At 38.4% G+C, this 25,040-nt stretch overlaps 1 protein-coding gene across 4 annotated transcripts in view; it reads left to right on the top strand.

Moving 5' to 3' along the window:
• Positions 1–25,040, top strand: part of PTPN4 (protein tyrosine phosphatase non-receptor type 4) — a 224,530-nt gene that overhangs the window by 68,103 nt on the left and 131,387 nt on the right. The gene's annotated exons all lie outside the window — the stretch shown is intronic.

Below are 25,040 nucleotides of genomic sequence, written 5' to 3'. Positions count from 1 at the left end.
GCCCCCTACACATACACTTGATACTCACACTGTTGTAAAGTCCCTCACCCCTTGAATCTTGGCTGGCTTCTAAGTGACTCACTTTTAACCCTGACAGTAAAGTTACCCTTTGTGGCTCCTAGTCATAAGAAGCCTTGCAGCTTCCAATTGGGTCTCCTTAGAACACACACTCTTGGGGACAGTCCATTTTAGACTTCAGCTGTCATGCTGTGAGATGTTCTCACCATATGGAGAAGCCATGTGTCAGTGCTGTGGTCATTAGCTCCAGCTGACCTCCCAGCCAACAGTCAGCGTCAGTTGCCAGCCATATGAGCAAGGCATCTTGTACGTCAGATTCAATCAAACTTTTGATGACTTTACTATCTGCTGTCTAAATGTAGCAACAAGTGAGAACCGCCATGTGGGCCCAGTCAACCCACAGAACCATGAGTAATACTAATATTTGTTTGGTTTATGTTTGTGTATTTGTCTTAGCATTGTGGTGTATTTGCTGCATAGCAACGTAAAATGAGGCATCATTGCATGAATATACCAAAATTTATGCAGTTTACTGTTGGTGGACCCTTGATTTGTACACTTTGGGGCTACTATGAATACTGTAGCTCTAAACAGTCTTACAATATATATTTGGTGAATATATTCATACACTTCTGTTGGGCAATTATCTAAGAGTGGAAATGCTGGGTCAGCTTTAGGAGACACTGTGAAACAGTTTTCCAAAGTGTCTATAGGCATGTATGCTCCAGCAGTTTATGAGACTGCATTTGTCCCACATCTTCAAAAATACCTTATATTTTAAAATTTTAGCCATTCTGTTGCTTATGTTGTAGTATTTCATTGTGGTTTTACCTTCTGTTAGTGAATTTTCCCAACATCTTTTCACTTTCTTTTCCCAACATCTTTTCACTTTCTTTTTTACATAAGTAGAAGGCTCTACAATAAGAGGTATAGGATAGTAAATGCTAGGTGATAGGAGTTTTTTATCTCCATTATAATCTTTTGGGACCACCATAGTATGTGCAGTTTATCATTGACTGAAAAGCAGTTAATGAGGCACATGACTGTACTGAAAGCTTTCCCCTGAAACTGGAAACAAGGTAAGAATGTCCACTATCCACCACCCTTTATTTATGGTGTTTTTTGGGTTTTTCTTCCCATATATTTGTTGACCATTTAGGTTTCCAATTCTTATCTCACTCTTTCTGTGGTTTGTCAGTGATTTTTGTTTCTCATGCTAAAATCTCCTACTATGAGGGATTTGTCCATTTCTTCTTTTAGGACTGTCAGCTTTTTACTTTGTGTTTTTTTTTTTTTGAACGGTTTAATTTAGATGTGATTCACATTAAAGTGGATGATTCACCCTTTAAAAGTGTATGGTTCAATGTTTTTATGTATCACAGTTAATTTTTAAAAATTGTTGTAAAATACATATAACAAAATTTACCACTTTAGCCATTTTTATGTATACAATTCAGTGGTATCAATTAAGTTCATAATGTTGTATAACCTTTCGTGTCTGTCTATTTCCAACTTTTTTATTTTGCCAAACAGAAACTCTAGCCATGTGGCAGTAGTTCCCATGATTCTCTCCCCTCAGCTCCTGTTAACCTCTAATCTTTGTTTCTCTATGAATTTACCTAGTCTAGATATTGGTTATAAGTAGAATCATACAATATATGTCTTATTGTGTTTGGCTTATTTCACTTAGCTTAATGTTTTCAAGGTAGCATGTAGCATGTATCAGAACTTTCACTTTTTTTCATTCCAGAATAATGTTTTATTGTATGGGTATACCACATTTTGTTTACTCATTCATCTGCTGACAGGCACTTGGGTTGTTTCTGCCTTTTACTTATGTGATTAATGTTGCAAACATATCTGTTCAAGTCTTTGTTTTCAATTCTTCGGAGTCTATACCTAGGAGGAGCATTTCTGGATCACGTGATAATTCCGTGTTTAACCTTTGAGAAACTGCCAAGCTATTTTACGTGGTGTCTGCACCATTTTAAATTCCCACCAGCAATGTGCCAGGGTACCTATTTATACATATCATTACCAGCACTGTTATTTTCCAGGTTTTTTTTTTTTAATAGCTATCTTAGTAGGTGTCAAGTGGTTACATTGTAACCATTGTAGGTTACACTATTTTTGAGACTGCAGTCATGTACTGCATAATAATGTTTCATGGGCCATAGTCACAAAGGTGTATTCCTATATTTTCCTCCAAAACTTTTGTAGTTCTAGCTATTAATTTTAGGTCCAAACTTCATTTGGAGTTCATTTTCTATATGGTATGAGGTAGGGGTCCAATTCATTCTTTCATATGTGGGTATCTTTTTGTCTCAGCACCATTTGTTGAAATGACAATTGATATGGTTTGAATCTGTGTACCCGCCCAAATCTCATGTCAGATTGTAATCCCCTGTGTTGGAGGTGGGGCCTGGTGGGAGGTGATTGGATCATAAAGGTGGTTTCTCATGAATGGCTTAGCACCATTTCTCTTGGTATTGTCCTCGCAATAGTGAGTTCTTATGATAACTGGTATAACACCTCTGCCCTCTCTCTCTCTTTATTTATTTTTTGAGATGAGTCTCACTCTGTCACCCAGGCTGGAGTGCAGTGGCGCGGTCTTGGCTCACTGCAACCTCGGCCTCCCAGGTTCAAGCAAATTTCCTGCCTCAGCCTCCAGAGTAGCTGGGATTATAGGCGCCCGTCACCACGCCCCACTAATTTTTTATTTTTAGTAGAGACGGAGTTTCACCATGTTGGCCAAGCTGGTCTCGAGCTCCTGACCTCAAGTGAGCCACCTGCCTTGGCCTCCCAAAGTGCTGGGATTACAGGCATGAGCCACCGTGCCTGGCTCACCCTCTGTCTCCTGCACCTGCTTCTGCCACACGAGACACCTTGCTCTCTCTTTGCCTTCCACTATGATTGTAAGATTCCTGAGGCCTCCCCAGAAGCCAAGCAGATGCCAGCATCATGCTTCCTGTACAACCTGTGGAACTGTGAGCCAATTAAACTTCTTTTCTTTATAGATTACCCAGTCTCGGGTATTTCTTTGTAGCAATATGAGAACAGACTAATACAATAATTAAGCAGTACCCAAACTTTTTGGCACCAGGGACTGGTTTCAAGGAAGACAATTTTTCCATGGATGGGAGGTGGCAGTAGGGTGTGGTTTGGGGATGAAACAGTTCTACCTGAGATCTGGCATTAGATTCTTATAAGGAGTTTGCAACCCAGATCCCTTTCATGCACAGTTCACAATAGGGTTCATGCTCCTATGAAAATCTAATGCTATCACTGATTTGAAGAGGTGGAGCTTAGACAGTAATGCTTGCTAGCTCAACACTCACCCGCCCATCGCTCACCTCCTGCTTTGTGGCCTGGTTCCTAGCAGGCCATGGACTGATACTGGTTATGGCTTAGGGGTTGGGGACACCTACAATAATTCATTTTCACTTGAGTGGTCTTTGTATTCTTGTTACAAATCAACAATAAATGGAATAGTTTATTTTTGGACTCTCTATTATTTTTTGTTCCAATGTCTACCCTTATAGAAGCACCACATTGTCTTATAGGTTCGTAGAAGCTTTTGAAATCAGGAAGTGTGAGTTCTCCAACATTCTTTTTAAATATTATTTTGGTGCATACACATTTAGGATTGCTATGTCTTATTGGTGGATTGGCCCTTTGGTCATTGTATAATAATTCTTTGTCCCTGTTAAACTCTTTAGCTCTGAAATCTATTTTATTTGATATTATAGGCACATCTATCTTTTGATTAATGTTTGCATGGTGAATCATTTTCATCATTTACTTTGAATCTACCTATATCATTATATTTTGAGTTTCTTTGAGACAACATATATCTGGGTCATGTTTTTATATATACTCTGCCAATATTTGAGTCCTGGTTGAAATTTGAATTCCTACAGAGAGGACTTTTATTTACTTCTGCAAGTAACCTGTTGGCATCATCATACCAGAACCACTTGAAGTTTCTTTTTTCACTTGGGTTTTCTGACTACATCATAGTAAGTTCTCAACAGACAGACAATTTTGATTTTATTTTTTAAGTTATTGTTTTGTTTTTCTTTGCCATTCTATGTGGTATGATTTTTTTTGTTGCTTACTTTTACTCTGTGAGAATAGCTCATAGAAAGCTTGTGGGTGTCTTATTGTATATCCATCCTGAATAGACCTTAATATCACTTTTGATTCCCATATATATTCTGTGATCAAAATCGGAGGTAGAAAACTTAAGGACTAGAAACTGACCTTAACAGGTCTTACTAGATAGGCTCCCTGGTTTCACTTTGCTTTGAATCTTCGTTTCTACTTTTTTTCCATGCTAGCTCAGTAACAGACTAAAACAAAAAGTTTTGAAAATAATTTATCTGGCAATTTTATTGTATTTGAGAGGAGTTTTCTATAATACATAATCTCCTGTACTGTCAAAAAGAGTAGTCATTTTTTTTGGTGTCTTTATTTGCACAGAAAGTTTTCATTTTAATATAGTCAGATTTATTTACTTGTTTTCTTTATTGTTCATACTTTGGGATCTTTTTCTGAGAAAGTTTCTCCTATTTTGAAAATATAAGGATATTCTCACATAATTTCTTCTAGAAATTTTATAATTGTGTTTTAAATTTATATTGAATTTTTCTGTATGATGTGAAGAATCAACTTTTTTTCTTACTGATTTTTCAATTTGATTTCTCCCCTATTTTTAAGGAGATACTTGTATATCTTTTTCTCCTTATTCTGTTAATGTTAGTAATTACGTGTACTGCATTTGCAATACTGAATTTTCCTGAAATTCTTGTACCTTTTTTTTACTGTGATGCAAAATCGGTTTCCTAATATTTTATTTGAGGTTTTTGCATCTCTTCCTGCATGTGATTTGCCTTTATACATTCTTTTACTCACACTCCCTCTTGAATTAGAATCATAAGACTAACTGGGTAACATTCCCTGCCTTCCCATTCTTTGGAATAGTTGAAGTAAACTGGAGATTATTTGCTCTTTGAAGGTTGTTAGAACTTCACACGTTTGATAAAAGCTTTCAATGTCAGATGATTTTTATGTGTGAGATTTTTAACCACTTACTGGTTTTTCTTTAATGCTTATAGGTCTAAGTGCTCTATCATTCTGTTCCCTTTTTTATTCTGATCTGTTTGTTTAATTTGCTTCTTTCACTTCCTTCATTGTTCTTATCTAGTCTTGTCAGAAGTTTGTTGTTAATCTTTTTAATCCATCTTTAAGTAATTTTGTGGTATGGTGCAGTTTGGATTTTGATTGTTTTATTCTTTTCATGTGGCTATCTAGTTGGCTTATTGTTATCTCATTGAAAAAGACCTTCCTTTCCCGTGCTTTTCAGTACTACTTTGTTGTAAATAACATTTGTGCAGGTCAATTTTCTGGGCCCTTTTTCCTATTCTAATGGTCTCTTGGTGTATCTTCATGCCAATCCATATTGTCTTAATTATTTTAGCTTAATAAATAAGTTTTTATATTGGATAGAGCAAATCCTTTTGTATCTTTAATACTTTTAATCATTTAAGTTTATAATCTCTATAGTTATAATTATTTGACGTTTTAAAGAGATATAATTGAGTCCTGCTAACTCTTGTTAATAAATTGACTACTCTTGTGTCTTATAATTTTGTATTGTGACCTGGTCATCAGGTAAGTGTTAACTCTGTGAATCACCTTTAGTTGGAGTTAAGGATGTGTTCCTGAAGATGTTTTATTTTTACCTCGGACTAATTTTTTTTTTTTTTAATCACAGTGTTTTACCTTTGGGGTTCTGTAAACAGTATATAATGTAAAATCAAACTTCACACCCATGTGAGACTTTCCTTCTTCATTCCAGATCCCATGTGGAGGCAGAAAAACTTAACTTGTTCTCATCTTGGGCTTATGGGAGGATTTTTCCCCCTCCTAGTCTACCTTTCATTGAGAAATGTTGCTATCCAGACTCTGGGCTTTCACTGGGAAAGACTTAGTTCTGTATCTCACCTTATTTAGGCCCAGGGCCTGCACATTTTTCCACCCGTTTGTGATAAACCCAAATTGCTCGGTTATTTTTCCCCTCTCTTTTTTCCAGTGCCCACCTGTTTTCTGATTGATGTATGATACTTGTACATATTTATGGGTACATGTGATACGGAGTGCATGTTACATGCATAGAATGTGTAATGATTAAATCAGTGTTTAATGTATCCATCACCTTGAGTATTTATCATTTCTATGTGCTGGGAACATTTCAAATTCTCTTTTCTAGGTATTTTGAAATATATAATACTTGTTTTTAACTATAGTCACCCTACTCTACTGAGGAACATTAGTATTTCTTCCATCAGACAACCTCATCACCTCTCCCCAAAATTCACACACCTTTCCCATGGCTTACTTTTTAAGAAACCTGTCCATGACAACCCTAGCACAGTTACACCCAACTTCTATTTTTCCTTTCTGCACACTGGAGATTTCTTTTCAGCTTAGCTATGTAATTAAAAGGGTATTTGTTAATATTATCCAGCATGTTTTAAGTATTTTGTTGCTGAGATTTCTAGATTATCTAGTCTGCCATATTGCTGGAAAAGGAAGTTGGTATTTTAAAATAAGCTATACAAAGTAATTGTATATTGTTGGCTGAAAGAATTTCCCCCTTCAGATGGGAGTACTAAATATAATACCCTTCCATTGTTGACACAGTTAAAAACTGTCTTTAAAGCAAAGTATTGCATAGTGGCTCTAAGCATGGATTCTGGAGCTTGATAATCTGGGGTAGAGTATAAGTCCTGCCACTCATGACCTGAATGATCTTTACAAGTCTGTGTAATCTCCCTGTGCCTCAGTTTTTTATCTTTAGAGTCTTAATAGTACCTATTTCATAGGGTTGTTTTCATGATTAAATGAGTCAATCCATATACACTGAACAACAGTGTCTGGCAATAGTAAGCAGTGAATAAGTTTAGCTATTACTATTGTTATTAACTTCATTAGATATAACTCTTACTTAGAGCTCTTATCCTGTATGTGAAAAATTTTCCACTGACTTACATATAGACAGCATTTTTCATTTTCAATGATAGAGTCCATACTTTGTATTTGGAGTACTGTATTGTTTGGTTTCCCTTCTTCCTGCTTTATAAAGGAGCTCAGGGCGGAAAATGGAGTCTATTGTCACTTCCTTCAGCCACTACTAAATTTTAAGTTATCCATCAGTAAGTAATCTTTTTCTTATCAAAATCAGTATGTTTATGTTATCTCTTTTTTTGAGACAGGGTCTCACTCTGTCACTTAGGCTGGAGTGCAGTGGCACAGTCTTAGCTCACTGCAACCTTCGTCCGCTGGGTTCAGGCAATTCTCCTGCCTCAGCCTCCTGAGTAGCTGGGATTACAGGCGTCTGCCACTGCGCCCAGCTAATTTTTGTATTTTTACTAGAGATGGGGTTTTACCATCTTGGCCAGGGTGGTCTTGAACTTCTGACCTCGTGACCCACCCGCCTCGGCCTCCCGAAGTGCTGGGATTACAGGCATGAGCCACCGCGCCTGGCCGTTTATGTTATCTCTTGAAGTTTCTGTCTTCTCTTATTAATCACTCCCCCATGTGAAGATGTATTCCTATGATAGATTCTTCATTCACTGAGGTGATCAGTCTGTATTCTCTATAAGGATCTGAAGGATTTCAGTCACTGTTAAGTCTGTATGCCTTTGGACTAAACATTATGGAACGAACTGGTTCTTACAGACTTTCTTACTGACCTGCCCAACCTATTAAATAATTATGTTTTTTCTTATATGGAAAATAGTCCTTCTGTCCATCTTCAGGAGAGCATCTTTAGAAATGTGGAAGGAACCGGCCGGGCATGGTGGCTCACGCCTGTAATCCCAGCACTTTGGGAGGCCAAGGCGGGTGGATCACGAGGTCAGGAGATCGAGACCATCCTGGCTAACACAGTGAAACTCTGTCTCTACTAAAAATACAAAAAATTAGCCAGGCATGGTGGCGGGTGCCTGTAATCCCAGCTACTTGGGAGGCTGAGGTAGGAGAATGGAGTGAACCTGGGAGGCGGAGGTTGCAGTGAGCCGAGATCACGCCACTGCACTCCAGCCTGGGCGACAGAGTGAGTCTCTGTCTCAAAAAAAAAAAAAGAAAGAAATATGGAAGGAACCTCAGAGATCACTATACTAGTTGTTTTTAGACACTTAAAAATAAGTGTCTTTCCAGTGAAGATACGCATACATGCATACACCACTACACACATGGAGACTTTATATGTGTATGACGAATCAAGTTCATTATTATAGTTAAAGCTAGGAGCCCAGATTTGGCCTTCTTAGACTTTTCTTCCTCAGTAACTCAGCCCGAGACACTCAAGGAGCCTTAGACATTACACAGCAGAACTCTGGAACTGCTAATCAGGTCTTTCTTGTAGTTTAGGGTTGATGAAACTGGCCTGTGTAGCAAGAAAACTTCACCGAAGACTACTAACTAGCTAAATAAGAACTCAGCCTTAGTGATGGCAGCGGCAGCCTGTCTGGAGCGGCCGCTGCAAAGACACCAACTGCAGTGGGGGACGCGCAGCTGGGGCTGTGCACTCCACGGAGCCTGCGGGAGCTGGGAACAGGTGGGAGCCCTGCCCCCTTTCCAAGTTGGCAGAGTGGGAAACCTGCCCTTCTGGGGGCAACTGCAGCTGCCCAGCCACGGCTGCAGACCTGGGCATCCTTGTGCTCTCGGGGGGTCCAGGAAGCCCCTCAGCCCCTGCAGGCTTGGAAGTACCTGCTCTTACTGCCTGGCCTCTCCTCGCTCCCAGCGCCTGCTCCAATTTCCAAAGTTGAGGCCAAGCCCAGGCGCTGTGGCGACCTGGCTGGGTGTGTGTGTGCGCAGGTGGTGCTAACACACCAGCCCCCTTCTGCCTCGACCCACTCTGGACTTTGGGCGCTGATGAGCACAGGAGGGAAGCCTGTAGGGGGCTGAGGATGGCTCGGCACGGGCCTCCAGGCAACCCTCAGCTCCGGCAGCCTGGGCACCGTGGACAAAATGATTGATGGCGGCAGGAAGCTGACAGGCTCCTGGGCGTAAAGGGGCAGGTTCCCGGTGAAGCCCCACCTTCAAGCCAGGGATGACCGGAAGCATGGGGGCTGGGCTGTCAGTTCCAAGTTGAGTCCACAGCCTGGAGGGGGATAACTTAAAGTGCTTTTTCTGGGCCCACCCATGGCCACCCGTGGACCAGTTAGCATGCACTTCCTCCCTTCTGAAGTCCCTAAAAACAGCCCGATTCACACAGATGTTGGGATTTACCAGCTGTGGGAAGGAGCTACCCACTTTGGTTTAGGTCTCCTCGACTCTTCGAGACAATCTGTCTGTGGAAAGGGGCTACCCATCAGGAGTCTCCTCTCCACTGAGAGCTGGACACTTGTCGGGTCGACCTGCCTGTGAAGGAGCCACCCGCCATAGGTCTCCTCTCCACTGAGAGCTGGACACTTGTCTGGACGACCTGCCTGTGGAAAGGAGCCATCCACTGTGGGTCTCCTGAGAGCTATTCTGTCGCTCCGTGAACTCCTCTCTGCCTTGCTCACCTCCAGTTGTTGACATACCTCATTCTTCCTGGTCGGAGGACAAGAACTCTGGACCCGCTGAATGGCAGTACTGAGAACTGTAACACAAACAAGGCTAAAACATGCCCCCTGCTCGCCATTTTGTGGGCAACGAGAAGGAGAGAAGAGCTGCAGCCCTTCGGGGAACCCATACCTAGGGTACCCTTTTAATTACGTAGCTAAGCTGAAAAGAAACCCAGACCTGTGACACCCTCTTTGGGGTTCTTGTGTTCCTGGCATCTCCAAGCTTCCAGGCACCACCGTGTTCCCCTCATCTAGATTCAGATGCCCGCATTGGAAGTCTCGTGTGTTACATCTGATCCAGCCACAGCCTTGCATGAAGCTAGCACCTATGCCAGTGCCTGGGGCTGCCTGCCCTGGCTGTGCGCAGTGGCTGGACCCTGTGCTCACTTGCCCACACACCCCTCGCTGTTCCGCGCCTGACTCGCCCTTGGCAGGTGTGGAATCCAGGCCGGTAGCGCGAGCCAAGCTTCCTTCTAGTAGGAGGTATGATGGGAAAACAGGAAGGCCGTTTAATTCAGACTAATAGAAGAAGTAGGTTTCAATGGAGACTTCAAAGAGAAAATGTGAACACTTTTTTTTAAATACCTTTTTTTTCCTTTTTATATCATCTTGTATTTTTCTTCAATGGTTGATTACTGGTTTTATTGTTTGTTTGCTTTTTTATTTCCAACTTTTATTGTAAGTTCAGGGGTACATGTGCAGGATGTACTCCTGCACATGTACCAGGTGTAGCCTGCCAGGCCAAGTGGGCAGAACAAGCCCAGCGGGTATGAGCAATACTCAGGCAGAAACAGAGGTTTCTGGCTGTGGAAGTGACACCCCATGGATCCTGTGACATTAATATTTACTGTTTCCATTTTGGCTTGGAAACATACTACCTTCCAAAGTATTTTCCCCTGCTGCAGGTCTGCAGAGCTGCTGCTTTGTCTTTCCTGCAAACTTGTCTTAACATCTCTCTCCTTGTACTTGGTCTGCCAACAAGAAGCTCGTTTTGCCTGGCAGTTGTTATTGACTTAAAATTCTAATGATGAAGCTAAATAAGATCTGTCGGGACCAGTCTCTTCATCTTTAGAGAAACAATAACCAGTAAATTAGTTTCTCTGTAGATGTATTATCCCTTGAGCTTTAGAGATTCTTTCAAGTGCCTTGTTCTCTAGCTGGTCCTCTTGTGAAATAAGAAAGACAAGAATCTGCAACACTGGCAAAGGAACTAAAAGCACATAAACTTTAAAATTGCTTCTATTTGCTATTTTATCATTCATTCATTCACTTATTCAGCTAACCAAATATGTATTGATTGTTTTATTTAACAGCCTACTGGGGATTTTGGTATATGTTAGAATTCTGGCCACAGTTTACCATTACATTTATCTCTCTTTCTTACAGTTAAGTGTTGCCTTTTGCCTGTGAGTTTTCTTATGTACTTATTCTGTCTGCCTGAAATACCCGCCTCCAAACCTGGTGAACTTTTATTCATCCTTTAATTGTAACTTAAAACTCCCTTATTTCAGGAAGGTTTTTCTAGCACTCGAGTGAATTAAGGGTTTTTTCCCCTATGGCTTTCTTATCATAATTAAATTAATTATTTTAATTAGTTTTCATTCCCACACCCTCACCTCAAGTCCCCTTCTCCAATATGATACCCATAACAATATTAATTTTAGGAGAATTTGCTATCATAAGGTTTTTTTAGTCTTGTATTTTTGGTCCTAGCAATGTTTCTGACACATAGCAGATGCTCAATATATATTTATTGCATTTCTTATACTCGCAGAAGATTTATAGTGCTAATAATGCATGTATAGTATTTCTCTTCCAAGACATTGTTTCCAGAATCTTCTGAAGTGAATGATGAGAGGGCAAAACTTTCAACCACATAAATATGATTACTAAATGTTGCCTTTGTCCAAGAAACACTTAAAAATCATTTAGTTCACTTGTTAAGCATATCAGAAGTAGCAACAATTTTAAAAATACTTTTTTTGGTTAGTTTACATTTTAAAAATCGCAATAAAAATAAAACTGCAAGCAGGCAACCAAACACTGATATGAGACTGTAGACCAAAGTGTTCAAGTGTTTTTTATAATTAGAGGTTCCTTATTATGAACAGTATTTGAAGATACTTCAGTGCTTAAGTAAATATCAACAAATGTGAAATTATTATACAAAATACATTACAGGACATATACATTTTGCTATATGTTGCAAATACATATATTTGCTAAGCCATCTAGTTAATTGACTGTATTTAAAATTTTGTCATCAGTATGTAGCTTGCTTAGAGAGTAAGTTGTATTGAATTTGAGAAATTATACCTTAGATTTGTGACTTATTGACAGGCTTCCTTCCAGTGGAAAGTATGAGGGGAAAACAGGAAGGCCATTTAATTCAGACTAATAGAAGAAGTAGGTTTCAGTGGAGACTTCAGAGAGAAAATGTGAACACTTTTTTTTTTTAAATACTTTTCTTTCCTTTTTAAATCTTCTTGCATTTTTCTTCAGCAGGTGATTTCTGGTTTTATAGTTTGCTTGCTTTTTATTTCCAACTTTTGTTTTAAATTCAGGGATACATGTGCAGGTTTGTTACACAGGTAAATGTGTGCCATGGTGGTTTGCTGTACAGATCATCCCATCACCTAGGTATTAAGCCTGGCATCCATTAGGTATTCTTGATGCTCTCCTTCCTCCCACTTCCCACCCTCTCACAGGTCTCACAGGTGTTGTTCCCTCCCTTGTGTCCCTGTGTTCTCATCATTCAGCTCCCACTTACAAGTGAGAACATATGGTATTTGGTTTTCTGTTCCTGTGTTAGTTTGCTGAGGATAATGGCTTCCAGCTCCATTCATGTCCTTGCAAAGGACTGCATAGTATTCCATGGTGCGTTATGTACCCCATTTTCCTAATCCAGTCTATCATTGATGGGCATTTAGGTTGATTCCATGTCTTTGCTATTGTGAATAGTGCTGCGATGAACATAGGCATGCATATATCTCTACAATAGAATGATTTATATTCCTTTGGGTATGTACCCAGTAATGGGATTGCTGGGTCAAATGGTATTTCTGCCTCTAGGTCTTTGAGGCATTTCCAGACTGTCTTCCACAGTGGTTGAACTAATTTACACTCCCACCAACAGTGTAAAACATTCCTTTTTCTCCACAACCTCACCAGCATCTGTTGTTTTTTGACTTTTTAATAGCCGTTCTGACTGGTGTGAGATGGTATCTCATTGTGGTTTTGATTTGCATTTTTCTAATGATCAGTGATGTTAAGCTTTTTGGTTGGCCGCATATATGTCTTCTTTTGAGAAGTGTCTGTTCATTTCCTTTGCCCACTTCTTAATGGAGTTGTTTGTTTTTTTCTTGTTAATTTGTTTTAAGTTCTTTGTAGCTGCTGGATATTAGACCTTTGTCAGATGGATAGATTGCAGAAATATTCTCCCATTCTGTAGGTTGTTTACTCTGATAGGCTTTTTTTTTTTTTTTTTTTAATGCTGTGCAGAGCTCTTTAATTAGATCCCACTTGTCAATTTTTGCTTTTGTTGTGATTGCTTTTGGATATTTTCTTATATTTTAACCGCCCACCAGATCATAATTTTAAAAATTATTTTGGAAAATATTTTTTTCTCATTAATAAAACCCTAGAGGGTTTGAAAGTGTAAAATACAAAGTTAAAAACCCTTGTGCTTACACATTACTGTAATAAACTTGTGTATTCCCACATTTTCTCTGCATATGCAAGCATATATACACATATATGTATGTGTGTATGTGTGTGTATGTGTGTATATGTATATATTATATATTCTTAGAGTTGGAGTCATGGAATACTTCCTGCTTTCTGTTACCTGCTACTTTTCCTCTTTTTGTATGCTTTCTACATACAAAGAATCTTTTTGGTTCTTTTTAATGATTGCAGATATTCCATTGAATGCATGTGTTTTTCTATTACAATGAAGCAGAGATGTATTTATGCATATATATCTATTTCTCCAGCTGTAGTACTAATAGTATAGTTGCTAGCTCAAAGGGATTTACATTTTTAATTATCTTAGTCACACACTCCCATCTAAAAGGCTTGTGTAGATTTACACAATTTATGTTCTACCAGTTTATGAATGTATCTGTTTCTTCTCCTTTTCCATGCTCATTACTCAGCAGCCTTCTAAAGTAAATAATCATGGGCTTTTACTACTTAATCAGATTAGCACAGTAAATGGTGGAAAAATAACATTATTGATTGAAAAGTTGGTTAAGAAGACATAAGCTTGCTGTTGTTTCTTTCATAGTTTTGGTGTTAAAATTTGCTGGTGTTTGAGGTAACTAATTTTAACTAGATTCAGGGTGACACTATCTGTAAGAAAAGATCCTGGGAACTTGAGAAGAATGAATCCATATTCATATCAGGTTAGTTCATGGAAATATCTTCTCTCAACATTTAAGCAAACTAAGAATGAATTATAATTTGTTACAATTTACAACACATGATTTCATTTCAACACATGATTTCATTTATTCCTCATGTAGATTTTAATCTGTTCTGCAGAGGAGTAGAGTGAAACTCAGAAAGATAAGGAAGGTTCCCTAAGGTCACAGTTTATAAATGGTGGAACTTTTGTTTTGTTTTTGATGAATTATATTGCATTTCTAATCTAAGGAAGCACGTGTGCATCAGGTCCTAGTATAAGGTCTACTAAATAACAGAGGCTCAATAAAAGTCTTCAAATTAATGAATTCTCTTTTGAGAGGAAATATTTTGAAGTCTTTAAAGGCATTAGTGTAGGGTTCAAGACTAAGAAAGAGACCACATGGCCTTATTACTTTGATTTTTACTAGGGAAAGTTGTAAGCATATAAAAGTAGAAGAATTGTAAAAATGAACTTCTGTATATCCAGCTTTATAACAGTTATTAACTCATGGCCAACCGTTTTCATGGTGGAAACCCACTCAACACAAGATGACAACTCAAAAAAAAGCTATAGAAAATAGAAAAATTCAGGTGGACTCATGATATAATAAAATCGTTATTGAATGCCTACTATTGATAGACATGTGTAGAGTAGGGTTTTGGTTGTTTCGTTTCTTTTTTTTTTTCTTTTGAAGTAATTGTAGGTTCACAGGATGTTACAAATATAGTACAGAGAGGTCTCATTTACTGTTTACCCAGCTTCTCCCAGAGACCCAATGGTAACATCTCTAACTGTGGTGCAATACTAAAGTCCCATTAGTTGACATTGGTACCATCTACAGATCTTTTATAGGTATCACCAGTTTTTACATGCTCTCATTTGTTTGTGTGTGTGTGTGTGTGTGTGTGTGTGTGTGTATTTGCATGGATGTGTTACTTTTTACATGTCTAGATTCATGTAACAATTATCAAAATACAGCATTAAGTATTATATATGATGTTAGCTGTGAGACTTCATAGATGTTCTTTATCACATTGAGGAAAGTTCTCTATTACTAACTTGCTAAAAGTTATCACGGACGAATGTTGCATTTTTAAAAATGATTCTTGTCTGTCTACTGATATGATCATGTGACTTTTCATTAGCCTGTTAATATAGTGGATTACCACAAACAAATACATTTTAAACAAATAAACTAAATATGGTGGATTATATTGAGTTTTTTTATAATAGTCTGCCAAGAATTGGTATGAATTTTTCTTTAAATGTAATTTTTTTCTTTAAATTCACCAGGGAAACCATCTGGATCTGATTTTTTCTTTATGAAAAGTTGTTTCTAATTCAGTTTCTTTACTTATGATAGGTATATTTAAAATTTGTATTTCTTCTTGAGTTAATACCTGTAGTTTGAGTCTTTCTAGCAATTTGTCCATTTCATCTACATTATCTATCGGCATACATTTGTTCATAATGTTCCTTAACATCTCTTTTTTCCCCTTATAACTTCAGTATTAATGTACCTTCTTTTATTCCTGGTTTTAATAACTTTTTACTCTCTTTTTGTTCTTTCTCAGTCTACCTAAAGGTTTATTAGTTTTCCTGATCTCAAAAAACTAACTTTCGGTTCTGTTGATTTTCTTTATTGTTTTTTAATTCTCTATTTTATACGTTTCTGTACTAATCTTTCCTTTCTTTGTGCTTTGAGTTTAGATTTGTATAGTGTCTTCAGGTAAAAGATTCTTTATATGAGATCTTTTCTTTTGTTATGCAGTCATTTGTAGCTATAAATTTTTCTCCAATTTGCCTGCATCCCGTCAAATGTGATATGTTGTTATCTTCATTTTCATTTATATCGAAGTATTTTCTAATTTCTCTTGTGATTTCTTCTTTGACCCATTGGTTATTTATGAGTGTGCTATTTAATACCGACATATTTGTGAATTTTCCAAATTTCTTTCTGTTACTGATTTCTAGTTTGATTCCATTTGTTGTTGGAGAATATATTGTGTATTTTTTCAGTTCCTTTAAATTTACTGAGGTTTATTTCATGGCCTACCATATGGTTTATTGTGGAGAATATTTCATGTGCACTTGAGAAGAATGCCCATTCTGCTGTTGTTGGATGGAGTGTTCTGTCTGACCTGTCAGTCTGGTCTCGTTAGTTTATGGCATTGTTCCAAGTCTCTTATTTCCTTACTGATCTCTGCCTTGTTCTTTAATATGTTATTGAAAGTTGAGTATGGGAGTCTTCAACCATTTTTGAATTGTCTGTTTTATAGGTACATATATTTTTATGTTTGTATCTTCTGATGGAATGACCTTTAGCATTATAAAATTTCCCTCTTTGTCTCTAGTAACATTTTTATTTTAAAACTTTGTGTGATATTAGTATAGCTGTTCCACCTTCCTTAGGGTATAACTTTTTAAATCCTTTGCTTATTATATATTTGTATTTCTGAAAGAAAAGTGTCTTTCTTTAGCAGCATATACTTGTGTCTTATTATTATTTTTTTTTACCAGTCTGACATCCCTGCCTTTTGATTGATTTTTGTTATGTCAGTTAATGTTATTATTGATATGGTTGGATTTATATTTGTACTATTTTATTTTTTGTTTTTTTTGTTTCTCTTTTCCTCCTTTATTGCTTTCTTTTGCATTCAGTGCATATTTTCTTATGTAACATTTGAATTCCTTTAATGGTTTTTCAATTTTTTTTTTTTTTTTAACTAGTTGCTTTAGGACTTAACCAGATACATCTTTATCAGAATACTTCAGGCTTATAATAACTTCATTACAGTGAGATATAGAAATGTTACTTTATATAGCTCAATTTCCTCTTTCCCCTTCTTGTGCTATTATTCTTATATATACATATATTACAAACCCCAAAATATATTCTGTAATTATTACTTTATATAATTTATGTAATTTTATGTCTAGTCTGAGAGAAGAGAAGGAGAGCAAGTATGTATATATAGAAATTGTATATTAGCCTTCTATTGGTCATTTCTGGTGGTTTTCATTTCTTTCTATAGATTCAAGTCACCATCTGGTATCATTTCCATAGGCCAAAACAGCTTTGATTCCACTATAATTATATACATATACATATATATGTATACATATAAAAAACAATATATATGGAGTATATATATACACACATATGGTTTTATACTATTTATACTATAATAAATCAGTTAAGAAAAAAGGAGATATATATATATATATATATATATATATTTTTTTTTTTTTTTTTTTTTTTTTTTTTTTTTTGAGACAGAGTTTTGCTCTTGTTGCCCAGGCTGGAGTGCAATGGCGTGATCTCAGCTCCCTGCAACCTCCACCTCCCAGGTTCAAGTGATTTTCCTGCCTCAGCCTCCTGAGTAGCTGGGATTACAGGCATGCGCTACCACGCCCAGCTAATTTTGTATTGTTAGTAGAAACGGGATTTCTCCACATTGGTCAGGCTGGTCTCGAACTCCTGACCTCAGGTGATCTGCCGCCTCGGCCTCCCAAAGTGCTAGGATTACAGGTGTGAGCCACCGTGCCTGGCCAGAGATACTCTATTTTATAGTTACTCATTTACCTGTAGCAGTGCTCTTTGGTTTTTCATGTAAATTCGTATCACTGTCTGGGGTCACTTTTTTTCAGCCTGAAGAACTTCCTTTGGTATTTCTTGTAAGGTGGATCTGCTGGCAACAAATACTCTCAGTATTCGTTTATGTGGAAATGAATGTCTTTATTTTGCCTTCATCTTTTAAAGATGTGCTGAGTACGAGATTCTTGGTTAGCGTTTTTGCCTCTTTCAGTGCTTTGAATATATCCAAGTGTCTTCTGCCTTCTGTTGTTTCTTATGGCAAGTCAGCTATTCATGTTTTTGGAGTTTCCTCGTACGTGAGGAGTTGTCATTTTTTCTTTTGCTGCTTTCAAGATATTCTTTGTTTTTTTTGGGCATTTTTACTCTAATGCTTCTTGGTGTGGATCGTTTTGCATTTATTGTACTTACAGTTCATTGAGCTTTTTACATGAGTAGATTCGTGTTTTTCATCAAATTTGGGAAGTTCACATCCACATTTCTATTTTTTTTTTTCTCTTTTCTTTTTTCTTTTTTTTGAGATGGAGTCTCGCTCTGTCGCCCAGGCTGGAGTGCAGTGGCTCGATCTCGGCTCACTGCAAGCTCCTCCTCCCGGGTTCACGCCATTCTCCCGCCTTAGCCTCCCGAGTAGCTGGGACTACAGGCGCCCACCACCAGGCCCGGCTAATTTTTTGTATTTTTAATAGAGACAGGGTTTCACCGTGGTAGCCAGGATGGTCTCAATCTCCTGACCTCATGATCCACCTGCCTCGGCCTCCCAGGGTGCTGGGATTACAGGCGTGAGCCACCACGGCCAGCCCACATCCACATTTCTTTAAATAATTTCTTCTGTTTCCTTCTCTCCTCTCCTTCTGGTACTGTCATTATACATACATTGGTGGGCTTTTAATGGTGCTTGCATTTCTCTGAGGCTCTTAATTTATCTTCTTCTTTTTATTTATTTTTTTTGAGACAGAATATCACTCTGTCACCCAGGCTGGGTTGCAGTGATACAATCTCGGCTCACTGCCACCTCTGCCTCCTGGGTTCAAGTGATTCTCCTGTCTCAGCCTCCTGAGTAGCTGGGATTACAGGCACATGCCACCATGCCTAGCTAGTTTTTGTATTTTTAATAGAGACGGGGTTTCACCATGTTGGTCTGGCTGGTCTCAAACTTCTGACCTCGTGATCCACCCACCTCGGCCTCCCAAAGTCCTGGGATTACAGGCGTGAGCCACCACACCTGGCCTCTTCATTCTTTTTTCTCTGTATTATTTGGATTATATAAGCTGTTGATCTGCTTTCAAGTTTGCTGATTATCTTTTTTTCAGTTCAGATCTACTGGTGAACCCCTTAAATATATTTTTCATGACAGGTATTTTTATGAAAAACCATTTGATTTTGTTTTATGATTTCTATCTCTTTATATTTTGTATCTGAGATATTGTCATCATACCTTTCATTACCTCTTTAAGCATGGTCTCCTTTAGTTCTGTGGATATATTTATAATGACTGCTTTGAAGTATTGTTCAGTCTGACATGTAGGCCCTCTCACGAGCAGTTCCTGTTACCTGCTATTTTTCTCCTGTTTCTCTTATATGTTTCTGTTTCTTCTCCTGTATTATGTTTTTGTTTAAACTTGACGTTTTACTTTATTTTATATGTTTTTGAGATAGGGTGTTCCTTTGTCACCCAGGCTGAAGTGCAGTGGTTGTGATCATGGTTCACTGCAGCCTCAACCTCCCAGACTCAGTTAATCTTCCCTCTCGGCCTCCCAAGTAGCTGGGATTACAGAAACACATCTGGCTAATTTTTGTACTGTTTTTGCAGAGGTGGGGTTTCGCCTTGTTGCCCAGGCTGATCTCGAACTCCTGGGCTCAAGCAATCCACCCACCTCAGCCATCCCAAAGTGTTGGGATTAGAGGTGTGAGCCACCGCGTCCAAGCAAACCGGACATTTTAGATTGTGTATTGTAACTATTGATAATATATTGACCCCTCCCTTCCAAGGCTTGTCGTTATTGTTTGCTTGTTTTTCAGTGATTTGATTGAACTATTTGAGCCTCTGATATCTTCTCACAGTGCACAGCATTAGGCATTCTCACAGTCACCCTGGGATGACAGTGGTTTATCAGGGCTCTGTTTGACTCCTCTGATTTCTGTTAGGTTAACTGCCTCTGTCAGTTTCATATGCAGCTGTTAAGCTCCAATAATTATTGTCTAATTTCTACATTTTTTTCATCAATGTATAAATAGAGCATAAATTGTTCCACAGTCTTGATCCAGTTAAATCTAAGCCCCTTTGCAGGGATAGTTTTTGAGGCCAATCTTTGATGTTTGTTCTGACTCTAGGAGGATTCTTACCTTATTTGTCTTACCTGCTTATCGTATTTCCCTGGTTCTCTCTGGTAAACTAGCTGACGTATGTTGTTTTCAAGAGCACTCTTAGGCTGGAACTTCTCTGTACTCGCTACCAAATGAAGTCAGTTTCTTTGGGTAGAGCTTTAAAGTATTCTGTTCTTGTGGCCTGTCTCCCTTTAACACAGCTTCTCCACTGCTCTGGAGCTGGGGTGGGGACAGTGTTCGGCTTCTCTTGGAGTGAAACTCCTGCCTTACAAGCAGGGCTCTTGTAGGGGCAGTGTCCTTTACTTGATTTGCCTCTCCCTACATGGAATTTCTGCCCTATGAGCTGAGGCAAGGGTGATTAGGGCTCAGTATTCTGGGCCGTCTGTGTCTGAGGTAGAGTCTTGCCCTGTAAGCTTTGGGTGGAGAAAGGTTGCTTTTGATTCTTTGACACACCATTCTGGAATTTAAATTGTGATAATGTTGCTGGGAAGCATGAGAAATGCTGGTGGTCTGCTTCTCCTATATCCCTTGACTAGGATCTGGGGGAAAAGGGATTTGCATCTTCCTGGCCACATTTTCCCAGAGTGGAACATTGGCCGGGGCGGAAGAAGGAGGGAGTGGGTTGTGGCTCAAGTGCCACAGGGTCTTGCTGATCTTATTGAGATTTAGTAGACTTTGTGAAATAAATGCTGTTTTCTTTGTTGCTTTCTTTTAGGTGAATTCTCCAAGACTAAATTCTTGCTTTTTGTTTCTGTTTTATAATTTTCCCTAATAGTAGTTGTTATGCTCAGGAGCAGATCCATAGAGTTCCTTTCTGTACATTATCACTTGATTGATTTTTAAGCACTGAACCAGCCTTGCATGTGTGGTAAAACCCCATTTGGTCATGTGTATAATCCTTTTGAGATATTGCTCAGTTCCCTTGCTACTATTAATATTTTTTGAGGATTTTTGCATCTGTGTTCATGAGAAACATTAGTCTGTAGTTTTCCCTTTTATACTGTCTTTTTCTGTTTAAGTATCAGACCAATGCTGGTTTCATAGAGCGATTTGGGAAGTTCCATCCTCTACTATTTTCTGGAGGAAGATTGTGTAGAATTATTCTTAATTCTCATCTAAATGATTTGTATTTTGTAGACTTCTCCAGTGAAATCAGGCCCAGGAGATTTGTTTTTTGGGGAGGTTTGCTTTGAAACTGTTGTTACCGGTGGAAGGTGTCCCGAGTTACTGGCAGTGAATCCTTACAGGTCTGCAGCAACCTTAACTCTTGTCTCCTTTTAAGAAAGAATTCCACTGAGGGTCATATGGTAGAAAAAGAGACTGAGGCAAGTTTCAGCAGGAGTGGAAGTTTATTAAAAAGCTTTAGAGCAGGAAAGAAAGGAAAGTGCACTTGGAAGAGACCCAAGTGGGCACCAAGAAGGTCAAGTGCCACGTTTAACTGTGATCCTAGGACTTTATAGGACTTCTGGCATCTTGGAACCCTTCCCCATAATTCTTTCCTTAGGGTGGGCTGTCCACATGCACAGTGCCCTTCTTACCCTTTGGAAGTGAGCACATGCAATGTATTTAGGAAGTTTTACACATGCCCATCTGAGGCTTTCTTCCCTTTTCCAGTGGTGTGCCCTCGGAAAGCCAGGCTCTGCTATTTTGTCTCTTAATGCATATGCCTGGGTTCCCTCACCCAACACCTGAGATTTTATTGGAAACCCTTTTTGCTTCTCCCTGGCGCCTGCATTCAATTAACACTGTATAATGTTAACAGCTGTAGATTATCAGGAGATTGTCTGTCCCTGCCTCCGGCTGCTGAATTATCTTTAGAGAGGCAATGCGATAATTGTGGAACCATCACCTGATCACCTGACATTCCTGGTGGATTGGGGAGAGCCCTCTCCTGCCTGGCTTATGCCTGCCTAACTACCTGTAACACTATGATTTCAAGTTTTAAAATTATTGTGTGTCTTTTAAAATGATCTATTTCATATTAGGTGAATTTTAGTAGGTTTTGGTCTGTGAGGAATTTGTCTGCTTCATCCAAGTTCTCAAATTTATGCTTAATAGATTCCTTTCTCCTATTTTGTTACTTTGTAAATGTTTTTGGAGTGTGTAGTTACATCCTCAGCTTTGTTGGGACAACTAAATTCCTCTTCAAAGACTCAATTTCCTGGTCATAAGTTGTTAATCAACCCTACCTCCTCCTTTTTCCCGCTTCTCCTTTTCTTGCAAATTGCGCATTTACCCTATTTGGGAAAAAAATTTAGGTCTAAGCCAACAGGGATCAGCTTAGATTGTGCGGTCCGACCCCAGCCAACAGGGGAAGGACACAGAAATAGGAGCTGTGTTAGGGTTAAAAACCCCTTCCTTCCTTTGTTCAGTGTGCTCTTGCAATTGTAACAGGTGCAGGCAACACCCTTCCACCGAAGTAAAACTGCCTTGCTGAGAAATTTTCTGTTTAAGTGCGGGTTTCTTTTGGCTACACCAAGCACTTGTTTCCAACAGCTTCAATTCTGTAAAGGTTGATTTGTGTCTTTTTTTCCCCTTTTTATTTTAGTCTTCGTTTGAGGTTTGTTAATTTCATTGATCTTTTCAAATGACCAGATTTTTGTTTTACCAATTTTGTCTATTTTTTGTTTTCAAATAGTTAGATTTCTGCTCTTTCCTGTATTCCCTAATTTTGTTTATTTTCTCTTTTTCTAATTTTCTTTAGGTAGGAGCTTAGACTTGATTTGAGACCTTCCCTTTTTTTAATGTAATATTTAGGTTTATAAATTTTCCTCTCAGCTCTGCTTTGGCCATATTCCACAAGTTTTGATATGTTGAGTTTTCTTTCAGTTCAGTGTTTGTTTTGTTTTGTTTTGTTTTGTTTTGTTTTGTTTTTCTCCAGAGTCCTCTTTGTCCTGTGGGTTATTTAGAAGTTGTTTAATTTCCAAATTTTTCCTATCTTTCTCTCACTGTGTTCTATTTTGATTTCATTATAGTCACAGAACACACTATGTGATTTCAGTTATTCTGAATTTAGTAAGGTTTGTTTTATGACCCAGGATATAGCCTGTCTTGTGAAAGTTGATGGATGCTTGAAGAGAACATATATTCTGCTGTTGTTGAGTAGAGTGCCCTAGAAATGTCAATCAATCCTATTAGTTAATATGTTGTTGGGTTCTTTTATATCCATGCTGATTTTCTTTTTTACATCTTTGCTGATTAATCTAGCAATTGCTGAGAGAGGGATGTTGACATCCCTAGTTATATTTGTCCCTTTTCTATGGCTTAAGTTGTTTTCTGCCCTTTTATTACTAGTTTTATTTATTATTTGTTTCCTTATTGTCTGTTTGTTCTGCTTTTCATTTCTGTTTTACTTTTTCTGCTTTTCTTAGATTTGTGGCATTTTCTAGAATTTCATTTTTGTTTTTATAGTGTCTGAGAGTATCTCTTTGGATAGCTTTTTTAGGTGATTCTTGCTATTATAATATACATTAAAATTTTTTATGTTATATCATTAACAACATTTTACCACTTTGAGTACATATAAAAACCTTATCTACTTTTAGAGACCTTTACCTTCCCCCTTTATAATACAATATTATTGTGTTTTCCCCAATATAACTGTGTTAAGTATTTTTCTATATACATTAGGAGCACATCAAATAGGTATAATTTTTGCTTTAGCCTTTAAACATTCATTCTTAAAGAGAAGAGTAGGCTTTTTTATTTACTTCCATTTCTCCTATTTCATTACTCTTTCTTCTTTTTTGTTGTTCCAAGTTTCTTCGTGTTATTTACTTTCTGGTTGGAGAACTTCTGATAGGGCTCTGATGACTAGAGGAACACCAGGGTCCTTTGTCTCAGACCGATTAGATAAACAACGCGGACACATGTGGTGTGGTTTCAAGGTTTCAGTGAGCGGAAAGTTTAATAAGAAAGAAGGAAAAGGCTCCCCCGTAGAGAGCCAGAGGGAGGGGGCTCTGAAAGAAGAGGAAAACCCTGAGTGCACCAGAAAACAGTCCGTTATATTAGGAGGCTGGAGGAGGCGGTGTCTGATTTGCCTAGGGCTCAGGGCATTGGTTTGACCAAGTGTGTCATTCACATAGTCCGCGAAAAACCTGGCTCTCCCACCCTGGCCTTTTAATATGCAAATGCAGGTCTCCATGATGTCCTGCACATGCGGAGTCATCTGGAGGCAGCCATAACACTTGACACACATGGTGATGAGGAGGAGATGGAGGAATTACCATGCTGAATGGACCCAGTTTCTAATCACCAGCATTTGCATATCAAAGCTTGCTGGCCTGGCTTTTCAAGCTGCTTTTCTATTAGAAAAGAAATGTTTCAGGAGCTACCTTTATTAAAAGAAAAAAAACCTTACTGAGGACTCCTTACCCTATCTGCCTAAAATAATTTTTTAATAACTCCTATAATATTCCCCCCTGAGGAGATGTCACCTTAACTGCTGTTAGAGGGTTTTGGGCGACGACTCTTTCTGGCCACTTCCTGCTGAAAAGGGGCATCAAGTGGGGAAGAGCAGCTAGGGTTCCTCCTGGAGTCAATCTAAGGGTCGTCGGAAGAATGGCCTGCCCATGCATGGTTCGCTTTGCAGCACCATTTGGAGTTTGATTGCTTCTAGGCAAGAGAAAACAATTTGAGTTATAGTATTGAGTATACAAGGTGCAAATATGAATACAAGATGTGTAAGCAAGAGGGGGCTTAATAAAAGAGCTAACCAATTCCGTAAAGATGATTGGAATTCATTAAAGAAGGATTGTAGCCACCTGGGCTGAAGCCTGCATTTTTTTTTTTTTTTTTTTTTTTTTCTTAGCCTGTCAGTTATTTTGATTTGATCTTTAAGTACCTGTATGTTTTCTTCTACTTGACTAGAGGTGTTAATCCAGAAACAGCATGTTTCATTTAAAAGTGCACAGGTACCTCCTACTTCAGCTATAAGGACATCTAAGGCCTGTCTATTTTATGCTACTACTGAGGCTAAAAAGTCTGTAGATTGCTGTTGTGCCTCTATGGCACTTAGAGTTGCTTTCCATCCTTGTTGTATCATAATGGAAATACTAAGTACTGATCTTTCAAGGAG

This window comes from Pongo pygmaeus, chromosome 11 (assembly GCF_028885625.2).
Source record: "Pongo pygmaeus isolate AG05252 chromosome 11, NHGRI_mPonPyg2-v2.0_pri, whole genome shotgun sequence".
NCBI lineage: Eukaryota > Metazoa > Chordata > Mammalia > Primates > Hominidae > Pongo > Pongo pygmaeus.
The sequence above is the reverse complement of the archived record's forward strand: the minus strand, read 5'-3'. Positions and strand labels throughout refer to the sequence as shown.